The sequence below is a fragment of the Crinia signifera genome, chromosome 4 (assembly GCF_055691185.1).
Source record: "Crinia signifera chromosome 4, ASM5569118v1, whole genome shotgun sequence".
Lineage (NCBI taxonomy): Eukaryota > Metazoa > Chordata > Amphibia > Anura > Myobatrachidae > Crinia > Crinia signifera.
The window spans coordinates 50213777-50219776 of NC_139220.1; positions in this window are offsets into that span (position 1 = coordinate 50213777).

Consider the following 6000-nt stretch of genomic DNA (forward strand, 5'->3'; position numbering starts at 1 on the left):
CTACACTAAAACCAAACACTTTTTTGGCATTATTATTTGATCAATAAATTTCTGACTTTTTAATGCCAGCCGATGTCTCCGTGTCATTATTGTAGTGTTAAGTTATTAGAATTTTTACATGTTTATGGAGTTGGGAGCCAACTAGAAACTGGAGACATATGTAATAACTGCATTTTTCATACACAACAATTCTTTTGTTTTCATTCTAGGCTATATTAAGATTAAACACTTTTTGGAATTATTTAATCATTTACCACCCCTTAAGATGGTTTTAATCTGTCCCGATTATGGGTAATTTACATTTTTTGGGGGAGGTGAAGGTGGCTTCTATAACTGGTAGGAGGGTTATTTTCTGGAACCGGTAGGATAAGGTGGTTGGGACCAGTGGCGTAACTATAGCTCCGCAGCCCCCGCGGTGGCGGGGAGGCGCAGAGAAAGTTTGGGCGCCGGGGGTCTGCGGGGCTATAGTTACCCGCTGCTGTCTCTGTCGGTACCTGCCTGCCAGGCCAGGTGTCTTCACGGTTCTGACTCCCGTCTCTCCCAGCGCTGGCTAGTAGCTCCTGCTGCTATAATGAAAACGGACACTTAGAAAATGGCTGCCCCCATACTGCAGACAGTTTTCTGTCTGCAGTATGGGGGCAGCCATTTTCTAAGAGACTTTTCATTATAGCAGCAGGAGCCACTAGCCAGCGCTGGGAGAGACGGGACTGTGACAGCACCGGGCACGGCAGGCAGGTACAGGCAGAGACAGCAGCGGAGGGCGGCGAGGGGAGGGGGAGTGGGGCACCCAAAAATTTGCGGCGGGGGGCGCAAAATACGTAGTTACACCTCTGGTTGGGACATTGTTGTATTCATAGAAGTTGGAACAAGCTCGCCTGGGCTACCAAACAGGGACGCCGACAGGTCAGCCTGGCACCGGTAAGCAGAAGGAGCGTGGCCTCCTGTGTGCGAACGCACTCTACCAGCAGAGGGAGAGAGATGACAGTCTGCCCCTGCAGCTGCCTGTCTCCCCAGCCCAGCACAAGGAACTGAGCAGCTTTTGCTGAGCTGGGGAGAGAGGCTGTGCTGCCACAACAGCTTGTGCTATCAGGCTCGTTTTGCCGAGATACCCTGCTCAATGCTGTCAGGGAAGACAGCATTGAATAGGGCTCGGCGGGCATTTCCCTGATGGGAGATGCTCACCGTTGATTGAATATCCCCCTTAGCCTCAATCGTTTTGGGATAATGATGTAGATTTTGCAGCTGTGGACATTGGTAGGCAGAAGAGTAACCTTGTGGTTGTAAATGTAATCTATCCAATGGGGGTGCCGTAGTTAAACACCCATTGATATTTTCAGAGATCAGCATTTGTACTATTCCGATGGCAACATTTATCAGGGGATGGTCTACAGATGGAGCGCCTCTCATTAAAGCGGGTCCTGGTGATTCCATTGCCAATTCCCAGGACCCGCCATTAGACAGAAGGGGGCGCGCGCATGAGACGCTTGCACGCCCGTTCTGTCGGAGCCCACCACCGCCCTCTGCTGCCTACCCGCCGCTCCCACATCAGTGCCACATCCACCCTCACTACCCCTAACCCTGCCCGTCTCTCTGAAGTGGAGACAGACAGGGATTTCGCTCCCCGCCGCTGAGAAACAGGGACATGGGTGCATGTGAGATGCTTGCACATCCCCGTCAGATGGAGCGTCTATCTGCCAGCTCGCGCCAGCGGAGTAGACTTGGCGAGAGCTGGTGCTGAACAAGAGGCGCTCCATCTGTATGTTTATTCTTTGGGAATAATTTTAGGTGTTTAGCTCAAGTGTCTTACATGAGTGTATGAGTGTATGGTGGCCGTGCAACAGTTCTGTAAGCAGAACCTTGCCTTGGGGGACACAAGTTCATCAGCCGGGCACAGTTTGTTGGGTTCGTTATTCACCATAATTTAAAATCTGAACCATTCTCAGCAGCACCACCCTACCAGACTGACTATATATGTTATAAGGTATGTTGGACACCCTGGGTTGTGTGGAAGGCACCCATGGGCTAGTCTCCATCCACACTAAATGTATTGTGGTGTTGGTTAGTGTATTGATGGGCTGTGCTAATTCCTGACCATCCTTTTTTTGCCATTATACAGTTATTCCAACTAAAAGTTTGATTCATTGTTACAAGGAATCACATACACTGGATAAGATGAAGTTTTGGTCTTCAGGATGTAGCAGGTAGCATAAGCAAGGGTGGTTACAGCATTGCAGCATACAGGTGTCACACCATAGTACAAACTCTTCAGAATGCTTCAGTGGTCCCTACCATAGTCCACACCCTGGTGTATCACCTGGGCAGCTATTCCACCATCCGGAGTAATGACCCTCTGTCCTGGAAACACTTATATCAGGAAAGCAAAGGTCATGCTAATAGAGTCCACCCCCCGGACAGCCGGCAGCAGCAGCAGGGAGGTGTACAGCAGCCCCACTCCATTCTGTGAGGGAACCAGGCTGTGTGTGCGCTGCGACAGCGTGTCTGCTGTGCAGCGCTCCTGTTGTGCCTTTAGTGGAGCAGTGGCTTCTGACTCCGAGCTGTGTGACGGTGACCCGGTACTGCTGCTTACAGGTCCCTGCACCTGCAGCTACACAGGCTCATCCCTCCCGGGGTCACTGGCTGTCTGCGGGTATGTGAGGCATGCAGGGCAACCAGGTATTTTGGTATCCAAATCTTATTCAATCTCACAATTGTATGCCTCTCGGCAAGATGGTGGATACACAAAAATAATTATAATGTGATGAGATTCATATGCCTTAGCAGTGAAAATATTAATGTGTGTTCTCATATACATATATACTACATCTCCTATATATTTGGCTACATCTGTCACTCAAAGTGGGTGTCTGTGTCTATAACGCTCTGTTCCTGGACTTTCCTCTTAATGTGTGATTGCCTTCATCTGTGCTGAACACCTTTCTGAGAAATTAACCTGTTTAAAACAGGTGATGGCAATCATACATTAAGGGGAAGTCTAGAAACAGAGCATTGTGTCCCTCCTGGAGAGGGTCATGTTGGGAGGTATGTGACAGTGAACCAGCCCAGTGAGCCCACAGACAGTGCCAGACACCCACTGCCTTCCCATGTTGCCCAGCACTGCTACTCCACAGCCACCAGGTGAGCGCCCCCCTCCCGCGATTTGCGGCAAAACCTCCCCCCCCCGCGCGCCCCTCCCGCGATTCGCGGCAAAAACACCCGCTCCCCGCGACCCCCCCTACCGCGATTCGCTGCAAAAACACCCCCGCGACCCCCCCTCCCGCGATTCGCTGCAAAAAGAACCCCCCCACGACCCCTCCCGCAATTCGCGGCATAACCACCACCCCGCGACCCCCCCCCTCCCGCGAATCGCGGCAAACCCTCCCCCGTGACACACACCCCCCCCGTTTTGCGGAAAAAACACACACCCCCGCGACCTCCCTCCAGCGATTCGCGGCAAAAAGAACCCCCCCGCGACCCCCCCTTGCATGATTGGCGGCACCCCCCCTGCGACCCCCCTCCCGCGATTCGCGGCACCCCCCCCCCGCAATTCGCAGCAGCCCCAGGATTAAATGGCACATGCAAAACACTGACATGGCTATGGTCGACAATGAAAAAGGTTGACATGAGTTTTTGAAGATTTATTTTTAATTTTTTAAATTTTTTCATATTCATTGTCATGTGTCGACATGGACACCAATAAAGTGGCACACTTATGTCAACATTTACATGTGTTGACCTTTCTGTGTTGATTTTTTTCTTGTGGCGATTCGCGTCACACCCCCCGCAACCCCCCCTCCGGCGATTCGCGGCACCCCCCGCGACCCCCCTCCCGCAATTCGCGACAACCCCCCACCGGAACCCCCATGAACCCCGCTCTCCCGCGATTCGCGGCACCCATCCCCCGCAACCCCCCCCTCCCGCAAATCGCGGCACCCCCCGCTATTCGCGGCAGCCCCAGGATTAAATGGCACATGCAAAACACTGGCACGGCTATGGTCGACAATGAAAAAGGTTGACATGAGTTTTTGAAGATTTATTTCATTTTTTGAATGTTTTCATATTCATTGTCATGTGTCAACATGGACACCAATGAAGTGGCACACTTATGTCAACATTTACATGTGTTGACCTTTCTGTGTTGATTTTTTCTTGTGGCGATTCGCGTCACACCCCCCCGCAACCCCCCCTCCCGCAATTCGCGGCACCCCCCGTGACCCCCCACCTCCCGCAATTCGCGGCAACCCCCCACCGGAACCCCTGTGAACCCCGCCCTCCCGCGATTCGCGGCACCCAACCCTGCGACCCCCCCCCTCCCGCATTCGCGGCACCCCCCGTGATTCGCGGCAGCTCCAGTATTAACTTGCACATGGAAAACACTGACATGGCTATGGTCGACAATGAAAAAGGTTGACATGAGTTTTTGAAGCTTTTTTTTTTCATTTTTTGAATGTTTTCATATTCATTCTCATGTGTGTCGACATGGACACCAATGAAGTGCCACACTTGTGTCAACATTTACATGTGTTGACCTTTCTGTGTTGATTTTTTCTTGTGGCGATTTGCGTCACACACACCCCCCCCCACAACCCCCACTCCCGTGATTCACGGCGCACACACACACACACACCTCCCCCGCGATTCTCGGCACCCCACCCCGTGACCCCCCCTCCCGTGATTCATGGCACACCCCCGCGACCCCCCCTCCCATGATACGCCGCAACCCCCGCCCCGTAACCCCCCCTCCCGCGATTCGCGGCACCCACCCCCGCGACCCCCTCTCCCGCAATTCGCGGCACCCCCCACGATTCGCGGCAGCTCCAGAATTAAATTGCACATGGAAAACACTGACATGGCTATGGTCGACAATGAAAAAGGTTGACATGAGTTTTTGAAGTTTTTTTTTTTCATTTTTTGAATGTTTTCATATTCATTCTCATGTGTCGACATGGACACCAATGAAGTGCCACACTTATGTCAACATTTACATGTGTTGACCTTTCTGTGTTGATTTTTTCTTGTGGCGATTCGCGTCACACCCCCCCCCACCCCCCCCGCAACCCCCACTCCCGCGATTCACGGCACACAAAAAACCCCCGCGATTCTCGGCACCCCACCCCGTGACCCCCCCTCCCGTGATTCATGGCACACCCCCCCGCGACCCCCCCTACCATGATTCGCCGCAACCCCCGCCCCCGTAACCCCCCTCCCGCGATTTGCGGCAACCCACCCCGCGAACCCCCTCCCGCGATTCTCTGCAATCCCTCCCCTCCCGCGATTCGCAGCATCCACCCCCCCACAACCCCCCCTTCTGCAATTCGCGGCACCCCCCGCGACCCCCCCTCCTGCAATTCGCGGCACCCTCCGCGACCCCCCCTCCCGCGATTCGCGGACACCTAAGTTGCAATAAAGGGCATCTTTCATACAATTCTAACCATATTTCTCATATACAAATGTTCACAAATTAAGGGGGCGCAGCCCCTTACGACGGTGTGAAGAGCGCCCGTAGGGCGCGATGAATCACCTAGTATAACCATACTTGCCTACTTTTGAAAAGTAGTTTCAGGGAGATTATAGATTGCACCGTAAAGGCATCGCGCGGAGCACTCTTGAGGGGGTGTAGCACAATCGGTACTTATGTAGTATCTGGGCGTCCGATTTAGAAATCGGATCGGATTGCATCGCATCGCATGCGACCAAATCGTATGCGATGCGATGGTCAAGATTTTTCCATAGGATTCAATGTTAAAATGGTCTGAGTCCATTTTAACATAGAATTCAATGGGAAAAAGGGGTCCTTTTCCTTTCCCCACTATCCAAGTGGGCATGGAGTTGGATATAAACCTGTGGCGAGCGTAGCGAGCCACCGAGCCCGAAGCGTGGCGAGCGTAGCGAGCCCCGCGAGGGGACACGGAATACTTTTTAAAAAATATGCGTCCCCTCGCGGGGCTCGCTTCGCTCGTCACGCTTCGGGCTCGGTGGCTCGCTGCGCTCGCCACGCTATAT